At 40.5% G+C, this 26,278-nt stretch overlaps 1 long non-coding RNA gene across 1 annotated transcript in view; it reads right to left on the bottom strand.

Annotated features, from left to right (window-relative positions):
* Positions 1 to 26,278, bottom strand: part of LOC146329626 (uncharacterized) — a 176,934-nt gene that overhangs the window by 75,291 nt on the left and 75,365 nt on the right. Inside the window, exon 2 of the long non-coding RNA XR_014769825.1 lies at positions 19,822 to 19,906. This is a non-coding gene — a long non-coding RNA (uncharacterized LOC146329626). The remainder of the gene's footprint in view (positions 1 to 19,821; positions 19,907 to 26,278) is intronic.

Here is a 26,278-nt window from a genome sequence, read left to right as displayed (position 1 = left end):
ACGCATAGATAGCACTTCAAGGAAGTGGAAAAACATGTTTTAGTGTATTTTTATTTGAAAAAAAGATGGCTTTAACCAAATTAAATCACAGCTTCACCTTGGAGTAAAGATGAAGATCACTTAACTGAACCAAAAACGCATTTTTGTTTGGCATCTTTTATTTCTATACTTATTTAAAAAGCTGAAAACTAAATAGAAAAACAAAATGTTTACCTCTGCTGATTGTAATCATCTGAAAATAAATCTGACCTCTTTTCTGTTTTAGTCTATTAAATAATTCTGTTCTGTGGGAGAATTGAGACTCCTCTCATAATGAATTTGCTCAGATTAACCGACGAACACGACAGCAAACGAAATGCAATTTGTGGTCTTTATGCACCAAAAACCCACTACAAACACACTCCAACAGGCTTAACAGCTGAAAGTGCTATAAATAAAATAAAAACAGTAAAAAAAAAAAAAAAAAGGAGCACAAATGCAGGATCCATTAAAGTACAACTGAAGTAGCACTGAAGATGTCATGTGAAAACTAATGTTATGTAACTAATGTTGGACATATTAGTTCAAATAATCAAATAACAATAATCCATGTATTCAGCATGTCACACACTGGGAGCCAAACAGAGTTTGTCCCCAACATGTGCAAAGTGTGTGTACTTGAATACGTTTTGTTTGATGGCTTTTAATTTGCTTTTGTCTCCAAATGCTCTTGCACTGGTCTAAGTATCAATGGTGCAACCAGCAGCGCTGTGCATTGGCCCAACCCTTCTCCACAGTCATATATAAGGAAAATGTTTGCATAATAGTTAGTTCACTTAAGTACAGATTCTAACTCGGTTTGCAGGATGAGAGTTGCATGGTGAATCTCTCCATGGTGACATAGCAGTTGTCAGCCTTGCAATTGTCTGGAGTGTTTGTGTGTGTGTCCGTGCATGTGCATTTGCATGACCGTGCACTCTTGTTTGGGGTGGGTGGGGGGGCACAAGAGAAAATTTTTGCTCCAGGCCAGTCACAATTACATTACGCTGCTGTGCTCTTGTATAGTTCCTATTATTTTGTCATTTTAGTTGTATAAATCTCTGTTATTTATTTGTCTTACTTGTCTCTGTTCTTCTTATTATTACTGCTGCTGCAACAACCAAATTTCTGCACTGGAAATAAAGGATGAAAGGTTTATCTTATCTTATTTAGTTTTTTTCATTTAGATGTGGAAGTACCTTATTTTGGAAGGAGCTTAGTTGGATGTATAAAGAATATAACGGAAACTGACGGTCGAAAATGGGACAAACAAACAATACAGTAACTTATAGAAATAAATAACATTCAGTATTATTGTAACTTGAGTTCCTGTCAGAAGTTTTAGAGGTTTAAAGCCGGGGGAGGCCGTTTATTTTTGGTGTCATTGGGCAAAAATTCCATAATAATCTTTAAGTAACTGAAACTGTAATTCAAGTGGCCTGAAAGAAGACTTCTGCTCCTCCTCTTGGCTCCGTTTTCAGGATTTCGAAAGTCTGGCCTGTGACGGGAGACTCTGGCCAATCACAGGTCAATGTGATAGTTGAGGTTGAGCCTCAGCTACTGACCATCTTTGAGCCACCAATCCAAAGTGAGGGTAATTTCACGACCTCGGCACGGGACCTGGGAACGGGAAAAATCAAGCTTTCTTTAATGACTTCATTGAACTTTTGTTCGTGAGGACTTTGGATCATTTATAAATCATGTATTAACTTCATTTTCTTGCCTTCTGTTTGTCTACTTTTCTGTTCAGCTCTAAGGTTGGTTTAATGAAGTGCTCAGAAAACAAAAAACCATCAGTAAAGGCTTTCCTTTATTCTGCTGGGACACTACACAACTTTTTTTTGCTGTAGATCTTATGAAATATCAGTTTTGTACCATGCAACCAGCAGCAGAACCTCCTACTGTGCAAACAAGTTTTTTGATGATGGCTAAATAGAAAAAGAAAACTGTCTCAAAATAAAATTTTAACTTGAAGCAAAAAAACTTTGCTGCATGAGTGAAGAACTGAAGGCAGTTGAACAGACTCCCGCAGTTCAGCGCGACCTCTTGGACTCTCTGAACTCCTCCCTTTGTATTTAACTTGGTCGTTGATTCATGCAAAATTAAGGTTTGACTTCAGCAACTTTGATTTGACATTTCAGGAAGTGTCCTTCGTCATCACCATTGTGGAGATCTCCTGCCACTGCATCCCATAGAAAATCTATTGAGACTTCCAACTTTGAAGTCCTCCAGATAGCGAATGATCAAAAACAAACGAGTTCTTGCTCATCAGCAAACCATCGACTGCTCCGCTGCAGATGCTCATTAAATTCAGAGATTGTAAAAATGAGCTCTGAGAGAGACAACCTTATGGCTACTCTTTGGCTCGCGCTGGTGCAGAGAAATGAGGAGGGAAGAAGACTCAGAGGGAGACAGATCGACAACAGATCATCCCGGGTAAAGCATTAAGCTTTCCTCGGATAGTTATCGTCACGTTGAAAGCAAACTTGGCTTCGTTTTGTTGAGTTTGCTTCACACAAACAGCCTGCTGGTGACAGGGAGGTTTTAAAAGGAGGAGCTGACAACCAAGTCTCACTCAGTCAATCAAGCAGTGCATGAAACGATCAATCAGCCGACCAACTCTCGCCACGGACGCTCAAATGAAAGGAAACAAACAACAAACAACGCCACTTTTATGGTCTAATAGCACAGTACCCTGGTCATCAAGTGATAAATTGAAGTCAGTCAGAGTGGAGCGAGATGCTCTGTCCTCTGTACCTCTGTGCTAACACTGATGACATATTTCATAAATCATGTCGTTTTTTTATTGAGCAGCGAGAGAGAGAGAGCGCCATCGAAAAACCTGGTCACCAGGGGAGCTCAGACTGTGGAAAGAAGGCAATTTAGGTGACATTGAGGATGAAATGCATTTCATTTCCCATTGTTCTAAGTGTGAAGCAGCAAAAGGGACAAATTTTAAGAAAACTCAGTACACATTATGCGCCGTGCATTTCAATTCAGAACAAACCTCACAATAACGTGGGAGACAAACAGCAAACTTTGCAGCAAGTTGGAGACTCTTTCTGACATACTGTAACTTCACAAATAAGGATCTAAGCTATTCATTATCTCAGATACTCAGAACAACTGCTCTTAAACTTATAACAAAAAACTGGCTTCAGAAACTAACCCTGAGCACTGAGACATGGAGGACCAAGTTGAACAAGTAAAATAAATGGAGCAGTTAACATAAAACCAGAGGAATTCTTTCAATGGGACACATACTGGGGGCATTGTAGCTCAGTTGGTAGAACGTTCGCCCCATGTATTGAGGCTGTGAGTCCTCTGCGGTGGCTGTCGGTTTGACTCCCACCTAAGGCCCTTTCGCTGCACTCCTTTCCGTCATATCTTCCTATAAATTATAGGCATGAATCCCAGATAAATATACATAAAAACGAGTGGGACGCAAACTGTGGGCCAAAATGGAGAGCTACATGGTGGAAAACGGGGGCGAACATCGAGCATACTGCACTAACCTGACACGCCTGATGGTTTGTTACACAGAACCATCTGCGAAGTCGTCCTTAGGAACTCTTTGGAAAAGGGCAGGCACTTTGGAAAACCACTTGGCAGGAGACTGGATGAGCCATCTGTCTATCACATCTTACGCTGGGCTAACTTCAACCATTCAGATCAACCAGCAGAGCCTGCTGGTAAATTAAACTCGAGCCGAAGCCGGTTTGGAAAAGAGCGAAAGCATATTTTCCACAGATAAAAGCCTTCAGTGCCGTTCTTGGCACTTCTTTCAATGAAGAAATACTGTTCAGTTCTGACATAACTGCTGCTCTCACAGTATCTACGCCAGCCTTTTCAGGAGCCGCCATTGTTTGTTCAAGACAGGTCACCTCCATGGACACTTCTCGCTGTCTAAAATCACGCCTGTAGCTGCCAGTAGTCCCTCCTAGGATGCTGATTGGCTGCACCACTTGTGGTGCAGAGACAAATGGCTAACTTGAATCCTTGCAAGATGGATTCTTGCGTGATCTAGGGCAAGGTAAATAATGCTCAGCAGCTAAACAAAAAGTACAGGAACTGTAGACACTCTAAGAGCCAATAGATAGTGGGAGGAGCCAACAACCAAATATGGAGAGCACGTCCTTTTATTCTTGTTTGATGAGACTAATTCTGGTCTTTTTTCCGCAGTATGATTACTAAGCAATTCTTCATCCAATTATTTTAATTATTAATTTGAATTATTTGAATTATTCATGAAATTAATTTTGCTTGTTTAGCATTTGTCCTAGCCTCTCACTTTTTAGACACAACAGTTTATAAAAAGAACTTGTATTATCGCGCAACCTGGTTTCAGTAGTGGAAGAGGGAGGTCAGTGATTGAACAGTTGAGAAAAAGTCCCGTGAATAATATGAACTTAAATGCAAACATGGATTGAATGTTGTGTGGATCTGCGGGTGAAAGGGAGGTTGTAGGGTTGCAGGGGTTCTTATTGTTTTCAATATAATATTAGATTATGATTGTTTGTTCTATCCATTTTGTTTATTGCATTCTTTACTATTCACTTTAGTTATATGTCACAATGGTACCTCACATTTTGAAAAATAATGTATTAAAAAAAGCAATCAATACTGCATTTTGAGTTGCATTACAGTTTGGCCTCTAAATATTTAGTAAGGATGCACTTGAATCCAAACACGTTATTTGGGAAAACACAAATAATGCTATGGGAACAGATATTTCCTCTTATGAAAGTTGCTCATTATTATTTAGAAAAAGTCAGCTCCATGATTACCTCAGCATAATTAAAAAAAGGTCACATCTACCTTAATCGATCACTTTGTGCACTTAATGCACCAAGATTATTCCCTTCAGCTGCAGGATGTTTTTACATATTCACTCTCAAAACAAATGTTTCCATCAGTCTTTTTGAATTATGAACACCTGTAATGAAATTGAGTTTAAGAAAAAAACAAAACAAAAACGACACGAGTCGGGTGAATTAGCTTTTCCTCTAATCAAAGATATTTTTAATTAACACTTAGTTAACAAATGGTAGCATAAACACAAGTTTTCAAGTTGATTACTCATAAAACTCAGGCTGTTCCAAACAGTTTTTCCCACATTATTTAAAGGGATGTTAAAGTGATATGTACTTAATTACCATAAATGTGAACACAAGCTTTTAAGTTGTCAATAGTTTAAAAAATGAAGGTGCACCAAACAGATTATCTTTAGGTTTTCTGACACGCAGTCTTAATTGTCTGAAGCATTTTTAGTGAGTGGAGGAGGGGGCTTGAAATCCTGAACTCAAGGTGGAAAAAAATTAAGTTATCAAGCCATTTTCATTAAATTACAAACTAATAATAACTTGAATTTAGTCGTAAATCAGTTAAAGCAGAAATTTGAGTTTAAATTATGCACAATATTAGATCAATATAATTACTGTCATGATTATATCAACAGAACTCATCAAAAACAGTTTGAAACTTAAAAGGTTTTTAATTCAATAAATTAGAGTGCTTATATATCTGATTTTTCAATATCCCTCGATAAAGGGGAGCTGGTGGAGGGCGTCAGACAGCTCATAAGACTTGAGCTGCAGTTTCCACCCCAAGTGCACAGAACTTTTCATCCCAGGAACAAATTTTCAAGGAACTAAAACGTTCCTTCAGCTTGTTGTCTGTGTTTTCCACCAGTCTAGAGAGTGGTGAAGATAAGTCAAATTAGTTCACTGACGTACAAAAAGCAACAGCTGTTTTATACAATATTTTTGCGTGCAACTATATAACAATGATGATGCCATCCTTATTTTATTTGATTTATTCGACCAATCAGAAATTTTCCATGTGACAAGCCCCACCCCCAAAGTTGCTGTACTTTTAGAAAGTACTACCTGCTGAGAAGAGACTTTTTAGAGGATAAAATTGTTTCCCTGGAACTTAATTTAGACCCCATCCCCTGTGATGGAAACACACTGAGTTTCTTCAAAGGTTCCTGTGGTAGAAACATGACTATAGTTTAGTTAGAAATAAAAAGAGAGAAAGAGATAGATGGAAAGTTGAGTATGAGGATGTGAAAATACATTTTATAAATAATTATATACCATTATTAAATCATTTTGATATTTTGTTGGCACAACATTTGCATAAGGTTTAAAATAAAACATTTTTGTGATTTAACATGACTTTTGTTATAAATCACGCCCACATCTGGTCTTCTATTTGAATACAGATCGTTTTGTTGCTTGAACAGATACAGATTTGAATAATGATGTCTCTGTGCACCTCTAATAGAGTTTAACACTCAGGATAAAGTACCTCCTTAAAGTATTATTTGTAGCAAAAAAAAACCCCAAAAAAACGCAATAACTAAGAAATGGCAAGACAAGTAATCATCAGCAAAAGAAGAGTGGCCAGTGATAGTAAAGGAATTGTATTTTTTTTTTGTCTAAGACTTTGTATTGATAGATTTTATTTCTCCCTTCACTTTAAGTGTGTTACTGAATGGTATTTTTCCTAATTTATTTTCTGTAATTTATTAGCGTAATGGCTTTATACTGGGTTTGTATCTGTACTGGCTGGATACATGCCCAAAGGTAATAGTTATTTTATTTTCCTTTGATGAGTGGACGGACAGAGACTGATAAGGACTTGAGGCGATGCCCTGTTGATGATGTCAGTGAACGCCTCTCTGTTCTCCTGGGACTGTTGGGAATGTAACCTTTAACACAAAGTTAACTACTGATAACATACGAGCTGTGTTGTTTTACCTCAGCTGAACTGTCTGTTCAGTTCTTCTGCCATTTTGTGTTCCGCTAAAACAAAATTACAAAATTCAAGTCTTGAAAAAAACACAAGGATCTTAAACAGATATAAAATATATAAGATTCTTATGCCGTTGTGGAGGTCTGACATGTCAGTAATTTGTAAAGTAAAAGATTCCACTGCAAATTTCCTCCCATATTTCACCAAACACAGAAGTCACGTCCTGTGTGAAGTGACATCTCGGTGAACTGGGGTCTTTTTTTCATTTATTTTTGCACCGCTTTTTTGGCCACCTCATCTCATCTCATCTCATCTCATCTCACCCCACAGCATGGAGGCCCATTTGTAGAAAGAGCAAACTCAAATCTTGAAAGTTGATGAGCTGGATGACATTTTTTGTGTCTTTCAAAAGGCTTTACATCAGACAACAAAGCCCTGACATCATATCTGGGGGATAACAACAGTAAATCTGAGTAAAATACAATCCTTGGTTATAGCTCCTGCGAATGTGCTGCACAAAACACAGACAAAGGGGGTAATTACTAAGTCGTACGCCGTCCCCTGGTAATACTGGTCCTGTGTGAATACGGTTCATGCCAAAGAGCACCTATGAATAGATAATTGAATTGAATATGTAATTAACGTAGAGAGGTATAGGTCAACTTTGACTGATGTGAGGTTTCTCATTTCTATACAACTCACCAACTGTATTCACTTATTCAGAGTGAAGTGTCCTTAACCGTCATAATTATAATTTGTTTTCACCACCGTATGTAATACAATAATGAACTTGGCTATGTGAGGACAAACTTCCTCACATAGCAAGGACATCATGTGAATTTTAAAATAAAGAACAATACTACAATGGGTATACATTGCAAAATTGTTCACAACACCTCTCTGGTCTGCAGCGGAAAATACTTTCGCTGGTGGAAACTTCAACATTGTTTTGTCTTTAAATCAGAAAAGGGGAGCGACATTACAGTGCAGTGAACGCCCCGCCTTCCAGCTGTGAAAATACTGTCATTATCCGAGGAGTTGGCGCATAATTTGGAAATATTTAAAGATAAAATCAACTGCTAACCCAATACTGCTAAAATGGACTGCGAAATATTTTGGCATTATAATGTCAGGTGGTGATTTTAGTGACCAGGATGGTCTGTGGGTAAAAACAGAAGCTCTCGAATAAGTTCAGGGCAGTTTAGTTGAAGGTTGAGTGTTAAGCTACTTTAAAAAGTACAGTTAAATGCACAGAACACACATGCATTTGTGCATAAAGGAAGGAATATCTGGACAAACAACTAATAAACCTAATAAGAAACATAAAGCATTAAGTTAGGCTAAACAATTTGATAGTTATTAATCCAAAACTGACAGAAAGTAATCAAGTTACATTACTTTAATATATAATAATTTAACAGGTAGGAACTGTATTGGAATTCACTTTTAAAATAACTCTCTAAACCCTGAAAATAGGTGTTTTTTCAGTGACTTCGGCGGCCACATCTGTGGTGACACAGACACAGACACGTCAGTCTTCTTGGTTAAGGTTAAAAGAAACTAATGTATCAGATAAAATAACATCACGCTACTTCCTGCTGCAACACCGAACATAAACATGGGTCATTTGTTCAACAGCGTTTTCAACTCCTCTGTGTTTTGTCGATGAGCGCATCGTGTTACATGAGTTCAAGTGCATGTATGTGTCTTAAATGTGCCTGTGATATTCATGCCTCCGGCTCGCCTACATAAATACATGCGAGGCCTCTCGAACTGACCCACTGCCTTCCATAAATACATTTTGTTTTGTGTCTCCTGTGAAATCCCAGAGAGGATTTAATGTGTAACAGTGACCCGTGGTGAGAGTTTGGACATCAGGTGAATGTAATGTGCACATTTACTAAAAAAAAAACAACAGCTTTTTATGATCTTCCACTCCATTTCAGAAATAAATACTGTACTTCACAGCTAAAGCTACCTAGATCTCTGATCTAGATTATAAAACTGGTGCTCACTGTCTGATATAATTTGCATAGTTATAAATAAATATTTTCCCTCATTATTGCTTTTTAAATACTTTTTGCTGCTAATATTTGTGTACTTTCACATAAATAAGTTTCTGAATGCTTGACATTTACTTGTAATGTACTATTTCTGCTTTGACTTCTATCTCAAAGAAACTAATATGCAGAACACACAGTAATACATTAAGCATGAATGGAAATAAGTCAAGTGTCTGGTCTTAAATCAATGTGCTTAATGAATTATTAGGCAGATTAAGATTAAGTCCCTGCTTTATAGTTCTTCAAAATAAGTGAAAGGACAAAGTCACACATGAAAATGATCTAAAAGAGTGAGATTCAAAATGTCTGACAGTCTCCAGAATCTAAATTTGAACTCTTTTCAGAGTTTTGGGATCACAGTCACAGGGGGCAGCTGTCCAGAAAGTCATCCAGCCTGAACAGGAAAAGGCTCTTTGAGATCTGGATGGGTTCTGTTAAATAAGACTTGAGTTGTATTTAACTATATTTTAATGAATTTGACAGAGATGTCAGCCTTTTATATTATAAACTGGGCTATATGTACTTAAAGGGACAGTTCACTCCAAAAATCAGAATTATATGTTTCTTTCTTCCCTGTTACACTATTTATCCATCTAGATCATTTTGGTGCAAATTGCAGAGTTCTGGAGACATCAGCCATAGAGATGTCGGCCGTCTCTCCAATATAATGGAACTAAATGCCAGTCAGACTATGGTGCTCAAGGCACCAAAAGAAAGTTACCTATTTTCTGTCTCTCTACTGAAGTGCACCGACTGACCGTATTACCATGCTAGCTAGCTCAGCAGTGCTAATGTTACATTCCATGATGTCACAAGGACAAGGGCTGTGATTCAATCAGCAGGTGTAGTTTGGTAGAAAGAAAACAGTTCCTATATGAAACTGCTTACAACAAAGTCTATGGAGTAACACGGTCATGATTCCTGGAAAGAGGCATTGCTCGAGTTCCAACTATTTCTGTTATATTAGAGTGAAGGTAGACAAATAGGGCTGCACACTTTTTTGCTACATGTGAATCACGTTTTTTCTACCCAAGAAGTCCTCGAGAACTGACTCTCTCACACAATTCTTTATTTCTTGAACAAAAATATTTGTCGCACTCTGAGTCTTAAGTAACAAAAAGCATGTCTGAGACGCTTGCTGGCCTTCAAATGAAAAGTCTCCTGTCACAAAGAAATACAGCAAATCTCTCTTATTCTTTTACTGCAGAACACTTATTCAAAGTGATTAGTTTAAATTCTGCAGAACATAAAAAAAGAGAAAAGTGATGCACTTTGCTTATTGAGGTTTGTGTGATCTGGCTGCTGGGTTTTTGTGATGTGGTTTGTTTGTCGTCTCGGAGCTCGTCAGTCATCATCCTTCAGAAATGAGATTGCATAAATGTGTAAATCAAGATCATGTTTTTTTTTTAATGATTAATTGTGCAGTCCAGGCCAGTATCTTCAAAACCCTGCAACTCTTTTCACTTTCACAAGGATCCTGGAGGGGTCCTGGGAGTATGCCCGTACGATCTACGTGTGTTTTGTCGATCTGGAGAAGGTGTACGAGCAGGTGAGGGGTGAGAGCTGCTCAGGGCCGATCAACCTCTGTACACCCAAAGTGAGAGCTGTGTCCTTGTTTTCGGGAGTAAAGCCGACTCTTTCCTGGTGAGAGCTGGGCTCCATCGGGGCTGTGCCTCGTCACTGATCCCATTTGTGATATTCATGGACAGGATCTCAAGGTGCAGTCATAGAGGGGAAAGGTTGTGGTTCAGATGGCTAAGGATTGCGTGACTACTTTTTTGCAGATGATGTGGTCCTGATGGCATCGTCAGTCTGTGAGCTTCAGCACTCACTTGATCGGTTCGCAGCCAAAAGTGAAACAGCTGGGATGCAGATCAGCACCTCTAAATCTGAGGCCATGGTTCTTGGCAGGGAACCGGTGTATTGTGTATTATCTACTAATGAGTTCTGACCCCAAGTGTGGGAGGTCAAGTATCTTGGGGCCTTGTTCTCGAGTGAAGGGACAATGGAGTGCGAGCTGGGCTGGAGTACTGGAGCAGCGGGGGCGGTATTGTGCTTACTTTACTGCACCATGATGACAAAAAGAGAGTTGAGCCAGAGGGCAAAGCTCTCAATCTACCAGTCACTTTTCATTCCTCCTCTCACCTATGGTCATGAAGAATGGGTCATGACCGAAAGAACAAGATCGCAGATACAAGAGGATGAAAGGGGTTTTCTCAGCAGGGTGGCTGGTATTTCCCTTATGGATAAGATGAGAAGCTTAGTCATTTGTGAGAGACTTGGAGTAGAGCCGCTGCTCCTTTCCATAGAAAGGAGCCAGTTGAGGTGGTTTGGACATCTTGTAAGGACGCCACCTGGTTGCCTCCCTAAGGAGGTGTTGGGAGGAGGCCTTGGGGCAGACCAAGGTCCCCAGCTGGAACTGCTACCTCTATGACCTTGATAAGCAGACGAAGATGGATGGATGGATGGATGGAAGGATGGAGGGATTGGCAAATCACACTAAAGTATATATTGATTTTGGGATGAGCTGTCCCTTGAATTAGTGCAAAGATGGCCACTGAGCAACTAAAAAAGTAAGAATTAAAGGCTGATAACAAGCTCTGATATCCACACTGATACTTTAAGCACCTAACTACATTTTTTTAGTTGTTGAAGCTACAAGGACGATGGTGTACGGTTTGTCCACTGAGCGTGTTTGCAGCTGAGGACATTGTACACATTAAGACCAGGCCGGACGTCACATCTGAGCTGTCCTTGTGTCTTTTTTTGGTCCTCTGCCTGTAACACTACTTCCGTTTCCCTTGGCCACCCTCCCTTGCTCTGTGTCACAGGAACACACACATATACACACCTCTGATTTCACGTCTCATCACCCCCGTGACCCACATACACCAGGAATTAATTCATACAGGCTGGAAAGAGATGGAGAAACAGAGAGGTGACGGGAGGCAGACTGAACGAGGAGGACATGGAGCCCGATGCTAAATGAGAGAAAGCAGCAAGCTAAAGCAGAGAAGACAAGCTGAGATGGAAGGGGGGGGCGCTGAAGGCGAGATGAGATGAGAGGAGGAATTGGTAGGAACGCGGGGCGAAAAAAGGCAAGAGGGAGGAGGAATGGAGCTGGATAATGTAGCCGGTAAGTGATAGACTGAACAGCGGGAGAGGTAGAGCGAGGTCAGATGGAGAGATGGAGAGGAGGAGAGGAGGGGTGGAAGGGAAAATTTGGGTCGACGAAGTGCAGCTGCATCGGGAGAGAGCCGAGATGAGGAGGGTAAAAAGGGGGGAGAGAGACAGGAGGCAGGAAATCAGTTGAGCAGACAGAATGTAGAGTATGTGTAGAGAGGATAAATGGAGGGGGTGAAGATGAGAGAGAGGTAGAAAGAGAGGAGGAGCGAGGTGGTGGTGGTGGGGGGGGGTGCAGAGTAACCGTCATCAGTATTCCATCCTTGTACTCAGTTTCCAGCCAAGACAAATGAGAGCCAACATCAGGGAGGAAGTGGATCAGCTGAAAACACACCAGCTTCTCCCTCTGTCACCCCCGCTCCCCCTTCTCTATTTTTCTCCCCCTCCTTTCCCGAAACAGACAGAACCATATAGCCGCAGCAGCTCACACACACATATACACACAGATGCACACACACACACACACACGTACAGCATCATAAATAAACAGTGCTGTTTTGGTGTGTCACGTTCACCCTTCTCCCGGGTTATTTCAGCAGCCTGGGCGTCCTGCTTTGAAAGGGTGAGAACATTCGTCTCCTCCCCCCATGAAAGACTTATTTGAGGTGTCATCAAGTCAGGATTTTTTTTTATTTTTTTATTGACATTGTTTATTTATGAGTTTTAGCGCCTGGAAGGTCCCAAGAGAGAAAATATACAAATTTGTGCTCTGGAGTTTGTTAAATCATTTACTAAACACAAAACAGCTGTACAAGAACTTAGCTTTGATAAGATGTTAAACCAGCAGCATTTTGATTTCAAATCATCTGATCACTGAATAAGTTAATATAATTGACCCTTTGAGAAGTTCTGCCCTGCACCTGTCAAGCTTTCTGTTTTCACACTACACATATGCTGTTTCCACTAAAAACAAATGTCAGATTTAACATAAAGATTGGGTGTAATTATTGAAACACGAGGTCTTTGATTCTACAGAGAAGTAAGCTGATGCAGCCGGCTAATGTGAGCTAACGCTAATGCTTAAACTTAAACGCTTAAGGTTTCCTTTTGACACATTTTAAAATGAGAACCCTGTAAAAGGGTCTGAAATACTTACTTTACTTAAAGGATGTATACACGACATAATGTTAATGCTAACAGGCAAAGGCTAAAGCTATGTCCCACCAATCATTGGTCGGAGAGTGAAATACAAGACATAAATGTTGGACAATAGAAATGTGGGAAAAGGAAGGAAGGGATTAGATTAAGTGCGGCGAACCTTGAGACGGACACCCAACTAGATCAACCGGACCCAACCTGCCCAGGAAGAGTACTGGGATAACAGCTAAGCTAACCCAGCTTGGACCTAAGAGAGCAAGACCAAGAGAGATGCATCGTCGTCGATCCACATCCTCTTTCTCAAACCCCCACATCAACAAATCCCGATGTAACCCCTCAGAATAAGGCATGAGTTTGGCAAATGCATTTGCAGCTTACGTTAGAGCAGATAAAGACAAAGTTTAATCCATTTCCCACAGAGTGTGGAGAGTGGGGAATGGATTGTTTTACATTTCTGAAAGATGACAAAAAGACACCACCCTATAAACTCATGAAGCACTGAGTACTGCTTGTCTTGGAGCCCAATGCATACCGTTTTAACATGTACAAAAACACAAAGCTTAGCAGGCCTGCAGCGCCCTAGTCACGGCTTAGCAAAGGGTCAGCTCTCAGCACTTAGCAGTTTTAATATTCTGTGGTATGGACACATTTCTGGAAAAATAAATGTATTAACGGAGACTGGGAGTTTATGTTTGATTTCCACAATGCCTCTGGAGGCACTACAGACAGACCTACAACCAATAAAAGCAACAAAATGTCTGACATAGTGCTGAGCGATGCTTTCAAGTTGGCGCAGCCTTCAAAAATGGCAGCCTGGTGAAAAACGTCCTCAAACTACAGCCGAACGTAAGCAATGCAGTAACAGAATCTTAATCCATATTTGATCAACACTGCTGAGTTTCACAGTTTTATGTGAGTTTCACGCTCCTGGTGCGACGCTAACATGTGACTTTTCAAATCTGGATCTGTGACGTTCCTCTGTCCCTCATCGTAGCAAAACTGCACTTTATTAAATATAATGTCGTGATTGGCCCGACAGGAGTAAGGACCGGTGGAAATCTGTCTGAACAGGAGGGTTGCCAGGTGTGTCTGTCAGAGCAAATAAAACAAAAGCTTGCATATTCCTTTGGTTTCCAGCTTAGGGATACTGAGTACCCACTGATACACTTGAATTAAAAACTCTTGTGCATAAATTAGAGGTACAGTGTGTAAGATTTGGTAGAAATTGAACATAATATTCATTTGTTTGTTTTCATTTTTGTATAATCACCTTAAAATATAAGAATGGTAGTGTTTTCGTTTTCTTAAACTGAGCCCTTTATATCCACAGAGGACACAGATAATCTGGCTTGTTGCACCACCATGTTTCTACAGTAGCGCAGAACGGACAAACCAAACACAATTTATTGGTAATGACCTGTTATTATTTTATAATTATTTTCTTTCATTTAGAATGGGAACTACATAACATGCCTTCTTTGCCTGTAGTGCTGCATGTAGTGTTAGTGACGGCTAAGATCGGCAGACATAATGTAAAACACTAAGGTTTATCATATCTGCTGTCAGTGTTCGGTTGTCCTACAGTTTGACAGACATTAAATTGGACCAAGTTTCACAGAAGAACATGTGCCCGTGCTTCTGCTTTAACCAAGTCCCAAAAGTAGTTTGAATTCAGTAAGTAATGCTCAGATTAATCAGCATTACAATAGTATAAAATACTGTTGACAACTTGACATGTGTTTCTGGGATGCAAAAAGGCAAGGCATAGATCTCTGTCCTACGTTAAAACAAACTGTATTAAATCCAAGTGGCTCATTTAGATCACATCATGCATGCCCTTTAAATTCTTCTTTTTTCCCCACTGCAATAAGGTCGCATTAACCTTCTGTCCCAAAAATGGATATGATGTCATAGGTCTGACTTGGTAATAAATAAACATTGGGCAGAGAGGAATGCTGCAGTTTGCAGTGTGATAGTTGAATATTGTACCAGACAGGGTGGTTAAATGGTTAATGTGGGCCTTAATTTCTTTGTAATCTTGTTTTAATTTTTTAAGCTTCTGCCAGCTGTTTATTGGTGTCAACAATCGGACGATATCACTGGGGGTCGCCATTTCTGCTGCAAGTACTCATCCAATCAGAAATGTTCAGCGCTCCGAGCCCCAACCACAAGGTTCTTGTATTTTTGGAAACTACTATCCCCCAAGCGGGGACATTTTGGGGGATAAAATAATGACCCTGGAACTTAATTTAGACCCTGCTTCCTGCAGTGGAGATGCACTGAGTTCTTCCAAAGATTTCCAGTGCCTCGGGGTAAATTACTGTGGGAACATGGCTGATCTTGACACACAGATACAGTAGAACTATGACTTTTCAAAACGCAGCGTTTGTATCGGCTGACCTTGCAAGTTTGTAGGGCACAGGTACACAAAGATGAACCTGTCAGGACATTACACCAAGACCAGAAATCTTTGGACAGCTTTAGTTGCATTGAATGGAAAAGCTAATTTCTGGCGCTACAGTGACTATAGCTTCAGGCTACACAAGTGACAGCAGCTGAGGTTTCCTGAGGGCATAAGGACAAACGTAAAACATGAAAAAAAAAACTCAGCTACATTAACATGAAGTATAGATTCAGTGTGTGTCGGCATCTCACTACCAAAACACAGCTGGATGCTCTTCCCTGAGCACAATCAGTGGCTGCTACAGGGGTGTGCAGACATGATTATTTGTGCTGAGAAAGTAACCGCTGTATAACAATCTGAAAATAATTTTTTGTTTCTCTGATGCACCAGCTTTCTCCCTGCCACTGTGCCCCCTCCTCATTCACTCTCCACCCTACAAGACCACAGCTGCGCTCTCTCTCTCTCTCTCCCTCTCTCTGTCTAACAAATGGACATAAACCAAAAGAGGCTTCTTGGTGTCGCTGTTTTGCAGCATCTGCAAGCCAGGCGCAGACGCAGAAGCCGGTTCACGCGACACTACTCAAGCGAGGACACACCGGTGAGTATCATCGTTTAGTCCATGAACTCCATCTGAGTATCGCCCAGCTTTAAAGATATTTCAGGCTGGCAGTGAAGCGGTCTGATCACCGGCTTTGATTGACCACTGCAGTGTGACATTGGGTTGCGTTTCTTCAACAGTTGAGTCTTTTTCAACTTTTTTGCCTCAGCCGGCTGCTCTTTTACCCTGGCATCTCCTGCAGCCCCCCCCCCCCCCCCCCAGCCTGTTTGGACTACCACAACGCCTTGCTCTGTCTGAATTGCACCCTAATTGACCAAGTAAACCACAACTGGGTCATTATATATATGTTCCAGGGTCCTTTGTTCCCCTGCTCTATATAGCACATAATGTAATCTCCAAGCCATATAATCCTTTAAATTACTGGTTCCAAACCTGGGATCTGAGCCCCCCATAGGATGGTGGGGACGAAAACCCACAGGAAGTCAGCGAGACTTTGTCTTCTCTGAGTCAGTCAAAATTAGATTTCCACATTAACTAGAATCAAATGTCAAAAAAATATATATATACAAAGCTATTTAACATGACATATTTTTCTACCTAATAGGCCACTCCTCTCTGACCTCTCAGCCCTGTGATAATAAATCATTATTCTTTTGATAAAGAGCGTCTTTAAGCCTACTCTGTTGGGTTGTTGAAGGAAAAAATGTGAAGCTTTTACTAGAAAGGAGACATTTGCCAAAGGTAATCGTTCTAACAATGGAAACAATTATAATAGATGTTAATGTTTCACAGTAAAGCTTTGGATTGAATTAATTCTTTTGGCACGTATGTGCGGGCTGGGGGGCTCAGCTTTTCATAGATACAAGCAGGGAGGGGCTCCAAAGAAAAAAAGGTTGGGAACCACTTTCAAGTGATTTCTTTATTGTGTACATTTGTCATGCAAAATGCAAGAAAATGCTGCTCTGAAATATGGAGATTTCACTTTTCTTTGTTTATTATCATATCAAACTGAATATCTTTGGATTGACAGAAGATATTTAAAGACCATGGACTTTAATAAACTGTCTTTTATAGATGCTGCAGCCCTCGATTAAAGATGGCAATTAACTTTAGTCTTTGTTATTTAATAACTGCTAATGAAACAATTTGTACAAGGGCGAGTAAAAATTGACTTTGGGGAAACAGACTTCACAGACAACTATTTAAAAAAATTACCGTTGCAGCCTGGCGACACAGCTTTATGTTACCTTTGCCAAGAACGAGGGTCATCTGAAGCGTTTTACCAGGCCGGTCTGAAATATTGTAGCAGCAGCAACGGGCAGAGTAAAGTGACCTTCCAACTCGTTGGGTGTATTTTTCCTGATGAACTGCACAGACTGTGCCGGTCTGGCAAAAATTCAAAATCAAGAGTATAAATTACTAAACTGCGTGAATTAATCATCTTCTTGTCCCTGAGACTTTCCTGGGATCTTTAATGAGCTTCATGATTTGCCCGGAAAGATTTGATGATGAACAAAAATTCTACTCTGAAGTGCCAGAATCCACCATTTTTATTCTCCAGCATGGAGAATTTGAAATTCTTCAGCAAATGCAGGCTGAAGCCGGCGGTGCTAAATATACACTTCTACTCATGCTTTTTAGCAGCTTTGCTGATTGACGGGTGTTGGCGGGAGATGAACTATGATCTCGATGACACCATAATATCAGCGTGAGCCAGTCACATGCTCCGGCCCCGCCACGGCCTTCAATCAGCTCTCAGTTATCCCTTCAGTGTAATCTCTCCCCCCCTCTTCTCCCCTCCCTCCCTCTCTCTCCCTCTCTAAAAAGCACAAACAGCAGCACACACAGTAATGAATCCACCCACTCTCCCTCTGCCTGCCCCCCCACTGGGTTTTCCTGCTCTGATTACTGTTTGTTCATACAAAAACAAAACCCACTGTGGGAAGGATGTACAATTCTGGCAGAAAATGAGGAGACACAGATTTGTCATCTCTCTCTCTCTCGCTCTCTCTCTCTCTTTCACACACACACACACACACACACACGCCCTGATACAAGAGGATCAAATGGTTATCACAACAGACAGACAACACTTTCCCCTACTCCCTCTCATTAAAGGATACATCTGGCGATATTCTATATTTTTTTTATTGTCAACAAATCCCTTGAAAAGACCAAAACCAGTAATGAGTTGATCCGACTATCAAGTATTGTTTGTGTACCCAAAGCTTGATATATCTTGTTCCCCTGAGCCTCAGAGCTTCATTGTTGCCCCCAAACTATTAAAAACATCAGTGAGCCTCACTGTTGCTCAGGGTGACATATTTATTCATTACAAAGAACATACCCATCAGGACTGGAGTTTCATCGTTTGAAAGAGAAAGCCACTTGTCAATTTTTTAGAGGGCACAAAAGCCAAATAGCAGGGCGGCGAGGCCATCAAAGAAAATGTTTTCAAGTCTGCAGAAATAAGGAATTTAACTTAGGCATTAGGGATCATTTGATTTTCTGTTTAATGCTAACTACTAACTTGTCAATGATCTTAACCATCACGGACGCTGCGGATCCCAGAGAGGACAGAGGGGACGAGTCCTCTCCAACTTCTGGAAAACATGAAGTCGTCCCCGACAATAAATAATTTCTAATTATTTCACATCTTTGTTAAATACTCTGGTCAATTAAAGCATTTTAAGGTCTGTTATTTCTGTATAACAGACCGTTGCTATGGATGCAGTTCTGATTATAGACTCTGTAGTTTGTGTCAAATCATTGATTTATTTTGGTAGGTAACCATGTAATAACCAGGATAATGTACAGTGAGCAGAGCAGGTCATTATCATGGAATAAATCCTGCATCACCCTGTCAGGCTTTATTTCACAATAATGACCTGCTCACAGTGCATTATCCCTTTCATAAATTATCTAATTAAAAATATGTATTTAATAGAAGCAGACTCTTTAAATAATTCACACATAAACTCATAACTTTTTGAAGGTTTTGTTTATATCCTTCTGTATCTATTCTGCTCAGTGGTCTGAACTATGCCACTTTCCTGTTGTGGGGTGAAAACAAGCGCTTATAGTGCCGGGCCAGTCAATACGTGTACATCTGCGTCACTTCACACTTTAAAACAGGTTAGTCAATGGTGTTACTGAGTAAATGACGTGTGTGCCGACTGTGCCTGGAGATCAAAGTGAATCAGAAAATTAGAAAATTAGAATTAGAAATTAGACAAACAAATTAGAATGGAGACTCCTTGAAAGACCACCGGGAGCAGAGGGTATTTTAATATTTAACAATTCACAAAAATGGAGCTGACCTCTCTTTTAATAATGAATTGTGTAAACATAAAATAAATGACTGTGATGGGCCGGTGCACAAAACGTGACACCGACAAGCGCATCGACTTTATGAAAAGTTGAACATGTTTCACCAAAAAGCACCTGATGCAACTTTATCCAGTCAGCCAAACCCAAACCTTGCTTATCTTCTCCCAGTTGACTTCTGTCTCATGGCTTTGACTGAAAAACCCTGACTAACAGGATCATGGAGGAGGAGGATGTGGGCTGGTGCACAATTAAAGTGAGACCGACGACACATCTCTCACTCTTGTTTTTGTATTATAGTCCCACAGAGAGACAGACCAGCCCAGTGGGATTTCTCCCAGAGCTCCCACTGGCCCGTCCAACTATTGTTTCTTGTCTTATTGGTTTTGCAGTTTATCAAATTTTCTTACCTCAGCTCAGTCAACCTTCTCGTCTCAGAAGTTCACTCGGTCACAGCTTTGTCGCGTTGGCACATCAGGATGAGTCTGATTAAATCTAAAAGTGAGAAAAAGATATATAGCATATGTGTTAGTTTACATCTCTTTTTTGTTTTCCTTTTTTATGTTTAATAATGTTTCCAGTAAATGATCTGTGAAATATAACTTCAATGGAAATTTGCTCAGTAATAATAACAATAATAAAACAGTTTGATTAAGTCTAACTGTGTATTTTTTGAACAGCCTGGTTTTCCAGCAGTTCATACCAGGCTCAAAATCAAACCATCCCTGGTTACATGTGCAGTGTGATTTTGCCAAACAAGAATTCAGAATCTCAACAAAAGACATCAGTGTCTAAAAATAGTATTGACAGTAAAGCGGCAGAGGAGAAAACAGTGAAATCACCTGTGCCAGTACAGACAGTGTATCAAGGCCACTGTGGCTGCAGGGCAGATAATTTTTGAGAGACATGAGGACAAACTGGGTGAAATTCCTGCCATGCTATTTCCTCTAACCCGAGGTTGGTCCCACCTACATTTGTTTTCCTTTTGCTGGTTGTGTTTGAGACCTTTTTGACAAGAATTGATCATTGTTATTGGGTGAAAAAAATATGACGCATCTCCCATGACAGGTTTAGTAGTTGACTACTTTTTAGAAACCAGTGACCACTAAAATATAGTTGTTTTGAATGCCCTACCAACATGTTAACACTTTGGATTTTTAAGGAAATGTCCTGACAACTATTGAATGGATTGCCGTGAAATTTGGCTCTCATGCCATCCCTTTGGATAAGCTGTAAAAATTGTTTATCTATCTTTTAGCTAACGTGGGATGATTAAATTAAAATATCATTTTGTCAAGTTTGGTTTATGACCAAACCCCTGCAACACTAATGACTTTCCCATCAAACTCTGCTGTATTTAGTACTTAGTGTGTTAGCATGTGAACAACTTCCTCGTCTTAGCTTAGCATCCTATCTCGCTAAGTAAAGATGGTAACTTCAGGAAACATTATACCTACTAAACATCAGCATTGTGAGCATGTTAGCATGCTGATGTTAGCATTTAGGTCAAAACTTCACTGTGTTTAAAGGTAGAATCAGTGGGATTTGTCTGAGCTGTTCGTAAACACACCAGAAAGATACCAGGACGTCAAACACCAACGTTTTGGGTTGGTCAAATGTCTCCAGCACAGCAAAATAATGAGAAAAGTATGGAAATACAGGCAGAGGACAGTGTCTTAAGATACAACCTCCACCAAACATGTCAGTCATAAGTGATGATTGAAGGGGATTATCTTTATTATGAGCCTATATATTGTTTTTAAGGAAAATGTTGTGTATTATATGTTTAGGAACAGCCTCACAAAGCTAGCTCATTTATGGCCCCTTTGAAAACAGATGCATCTGTTTCAAATGATGTAACTGTCACTGCCGATATATTTCCATGTGTCCTTGAAGTTGCCAAGCCATTCATCGACTAGAGGGCGCTGCTCGGAGGCAAAAGAGTTTCTGTCAACAACAAATATGGTGACTTTGGAGGAGGTTGTAATAACCTTACTCCTGAGAAAGAAACGAAAGCAGAGGCAGTAGGCCAGTCATTCCCAAAGTCTGGGTTGGGACCCACAGGTGGGTCACAGGAGATTTTACTTGGGTCCCCAAATAAATAAAAGACAATGGAGGTTTTCCTGAGAGGAGGAAATAAAAACAATGAGATGGGCTCTTAATTCAGCCTATATGAATTTATTTGTTATTTCTAAAGTTTTCACACGTGTATATGTTTTCAATAAACAGGATAATATAAGGTGAAGACAAAATAGCAGAAAAGATGGTCAGGAACGTTCATATATGAATCAACTCTTCACAGAATTTATTGATAAGGCCTGCTGTGACTTTTGGTCGCAATGGTTTTTCATTTTTAAAAAGTGGGCCCCCAGGAAAAAAGTGGCCCGAGCAGCCATTAAATACATCATGACACAAAGACAGAATTTTGTTCACTACCTAACTGACGACGAACGTTATTTCCAGTATTGTTGGACTTTTAAAACGTCTTTGTCCTTTTGGTCAAGTCTCACTTGAACTATTGGCTTCACTGCTACACTGTACTCATGACGCACTGCTGTTTCATTGCTATACATAAGCTTTCAGGAAATGCGCAACGATATCGATAAAATGCACGCAGCGTCTGGACAGAAGTCTCTGTCTGTATCCATATCTAATGTTTAACATAAAGCCTTTAGTCTTGTTTAAACATCTTCCCAAAAGTTCAGACTTTAGATGAGACGCTCTGCTCTGTTTCTGTCTTCCCCTTCCTCACTTTCTCTCTCTGGCTGTTTCTGGTTCAATTTTACAGACTGACATAATCTTAAATTCAGAAAATAACATTTTTAATTAAGCAATATGCCTACAGGAAATTGGCATGTATTTCTTCAAATCAGCCTCTAAGCATTTCTTTAAGACTCTATATTTAGACATTAATTAAAGCATTGCAGCAGTGCACTGTTGAGAACAACAACTCCACGGTTATTACGGCCCTCTGTATTGTCCTCATTGCTTCTTTCTTGCCGTCTTTCTGAAACAAACTGCGCACACAAACACATTTACACACACACACACACGTTTGGATGGAGTAATAACGGGAATGAGATAGAGGCAGCCAATTGTCTCTACTGTATCTTATTTGTACCAGGGAAGATGAGCAATCGAAACAGAAATTAAATGAAGGGAGGAGAAAAAAAAAGGGGAGAGGAACAACACAGCAGCCAAAAAAAAAAAAGTGTTGTTAAGTTGAATTTAAAGTGCTCTGAAGAGGATAAGCAAGTAGGCCAGTCAAGAGAGGAGGAGAAATAGGAGGAGGAGAGGAAGAGAATGGGTGGAGAGGAGAGGAACAGGATGGGGAATTGATAAATAGATCATTGTATGCAAGGAGCAGCTCTGCCTCTCCTCTCCGTCTTTCCCACGTCTCCAACCACCCCCTCCGCCCCCCCTGACACCAGATAAACAGAATTTCTAACTCATCTATTTACTGTAAATGAGCCTAAATAAGGCCAGAACACAGAGGAGACACACAAACACAAAGGATCCACACACACACACCGAACAGTTGTACTGCAAACGTCTTTTTCTGTTTCACGCCTTGTTTGTCTTGTCTTCTCGTTGTCGAGCGTCCTCTGCAAATGAGCTTCTGTGTGTGTTTACTCAAGGTTTTGACAGGACTCATGGCTAAACTCTTAACAGCACAACACACACCGTAACACACACACACACACACACACACACACACAGTTACCCACCAGGCCCAGAGGCTCCTTTGACATACTGTATCTCTAATGGAGGAAGCAGGCTGGTGTTCCGATTAGATGTGAAAGAAACGGCGAGACAGACACACACCCTTTACTGATTTAATAGACAAACATAATAGGAACACTGCATGGCTGTAATGACTTGTAGCAGCAGTGGAAACATGACAGAAGACATAGAGAGGAGGGCACGGAGGAGGCAGGAAGCTACCTCAGAGAATTTTTCCTCCCTCTCCGATTGTTAGAAACATCTTGGCAACTTTTTCACATTTGCAAGCAGCCTTGAACATCATGTGTGTGTGTTAAAAGCCTCTGTGGGGGAATCTTTACCGGCCAGCTGTTTGTCCATGAGACGCTGTTCACGCTGCGGCTGCGGTGGCGGCATGACTCATAGAGGCACGGTCACATTTTGATAGATACGGTGAGGAAAGCTGCTTTGGATTTTCTGCTTTTTATTTTCAGTAAATGTGCAGAAACCATTTCTACAAAGCTCAAAAGTAGCAAAAGCAAAAAAAAAGTCAATCTGAAAAAATGATCTCCAGTGAGCGCATCAGATATTCCACCTTTTAAGTTTCTCTTTGCTCTTTGTTCTCACAGGGTAACTTATCATTTGTCCTCCCACGGACTGTACCAAAATTATTCTGGGGGGGGGGGTAAGAAAGAGGGAGAGTAATGTGGCTTTTCTTGTTGCTGAAGGGAGGGTAGTCTGAGGTTTTTTGAGAAAGCAGGAGAGGGTGATTGATTTTTACCCAACTCGAATTTATATATTTCAACCTCCCTTTGCAACCAGTTCTCATCTGAGGTCGTCATATGCCGGCGTCTTCATCGCCTGACACGAATTACATTGAAGCCACTGAAAGCCTGGTGCGTCTCATACAGACAGTAAAGGGTACCTTGAGAGTCTGTATGAAATGCTGAGGGGTGTGACAAAGCGTCGCTATGTGATGACCAGGGAATGAGAACAGGCTGTCCTTTGCAAGATGAAATATTGGAAAAAAAAAAAAAAAAAAAAAAAAACTGAATCGAATAGTCACACATGGTGGGTTTTAGTGTGCACACAGTAAAATAATCCTGTCACTGTTTCAGGGCTTAATTTTTCTCATCACAATCAACTAGCTAATAGGACCAATACAGCTATGACACACACAGAATATTAATATTTATGAATTATGGATTTTATTGATTAAATGTTATCTTGTCAGCAGTCACTGTCTCCCCTTCACTTTAGTCTGCACCATCACACAGAGTCATCAAGTGCTCCGAATTAAACAATAAAGTATGTCATTTGTCCGTGCCTCCGTAGAGCATCACACATACAAGCATTTTGTAACCTGACGCCTCCATTAGACATCATTTGTCTGTGCCTTCCAAAACTTTTAAAAAGCACTATTGAAAAATAATTCTCTTTTTATGATGTGACAGTGCTACGGTTGAGGGTTGATTAGGTTGTGACACAAAAAGAACTGGATAATATCATCCATCCATCTACAACCGCTTATCTGAAGTCGGGTCGCGGAGGTAACGGTTCCAGCATCCGTTTCCCTGACTACATAAACCAGCTCCGACTGGGGGGATCCCGAGGCGTTCCCAGGCCAGGGTGGAGATATAATCTCTCCACATAGTCCTCTGTCTGCCCCGTAGCCTCCTCCCAGCTGAACGTGCCTGGAAAACCTCCCTAGGGAGGCGACCAGGTGGGGTCCTTACGAGATGACCAAACCACCTCAGCTGGCTCCTTTCTACGCAAAGAAGCAGCGGCTCTGCTCCGAGTCCCTCACGGATGACTGAGCTTCTCACCCTATCCCTAAAGATCATAGTTTGGGTTAATATTGCTACTTCATTAAGGTTGGGTTCATCTCGTGTTCTTGTTACTGTGTGTCCATCGTTGTCCAAGTAGTATTGACAGATCACATTTGAGCGGGGCGTTGATAAACGGTCCATGGGGAGAGCAAAAGAGATGGAACGCATTGGCTGAAATGCAATGCAATTTAGCTTTATATTAGATTTTTTTTCCTCTATTTATCACCAGTAATTTGCAAATACCTGTTGATAGAAATTAGCAAAGATGTCACCTGGACCTAAAGTCCCATTTTCGGCTCAATTTGACTTGCTTATTTTTCAGTTTTACATTACACCTTGCACTCCTTTTGGTATGATCTTGATCGAGTTTCCAAGCAAACTGAGCCGATACTAAAAGGTAAAAACACTGCAGACCATTGGTCATGTGACACAGGACGTCCTGCACAAACGTGGCATTTTTAAATAGTCGAACTACCATCAATAGCGCCCACAATTTCTTATTCACTCAAAAATGTCAGCCTGCAAAACCAGGACAGAACACATTCCCTTCATATCCTCTGTTATAAGAGTAGCGTAGCTCCGTTTTGTGTGTGTAGTGAGTGAGAGAGCGAATGGCAGAGAGTGATGGTGAAGGCAGCGGAGCGGAGTGAAAGGTGAGCAGTGAAGTTGTCATTCAGATATCTGTTATCTGGGTGGCTACATTGGAATCCCTGAAGCATTATCCACTGCCCCCCAGAGGGTAAACTGTCATCAGACAATAGCTGATGGCTTCTGGGATTGAGGTTAGGGGACCTTAGTCATCACCATTACAATAATGAAAACATAGTTAAGGTTATGTAACGATCACGGTCATGCTTTAAAAAGTACAACATTAACTTTCGGCTGTAAACAGGAAACAAACGTGTCTCCCAGGTCCTTACTCCTTTGTTCCCATTATTATTATTTCTACTCCCAGTAGAGTTTAACTTTGTCTGACTGTACTGTACTGCATGTTGTGATGACTGATGCTGCTGTATGTTTTAGGAGGAGAGTCTCACCATTACGTTTTTAAAAACTTGAGTGTGTTACATAAATTTTGCCTACGGCATAATTCAAATTTAGCCTTTTATTTAGTAGCTATTTACTCTAAAATAAGAATTAGGCTCAAATATTCATGCTTTGTTATATTTTCCATAAATTTGAAAATTGCAAATTCCACTTCTAATGTGCATATTGGCGGCTACTGTGAAAATTATTCCACCAATACTGTTTATATTTTATGACACCATCTCAGTTTTTTATGTTTTGCCAACCAGTTGCACCAACGTCATTTTTGCTAAGTCAAGAGAAGGAGCCC

The sequence above is a fragment of the Lutjanus erythropterus genome, chromosome 3 (genome assembly GCF_056507025.1).
Source record: "Lutjanus erythropterus isolate fLutEry1 chromosome 3, fLutEry1.hap2, whole genome shotgun sequence".
Classification (NCBI taxonomy): domain Eukaryota; kingdom Metazoa; phylum Chordata; class Actinopteri; order Lutjaniformes; family Lutjanidae; genus Lutjanus; species Lutjanus erythropterus.
This window is presented reverse-complemented; position numbering and strand designations above follow the sequence as displayed.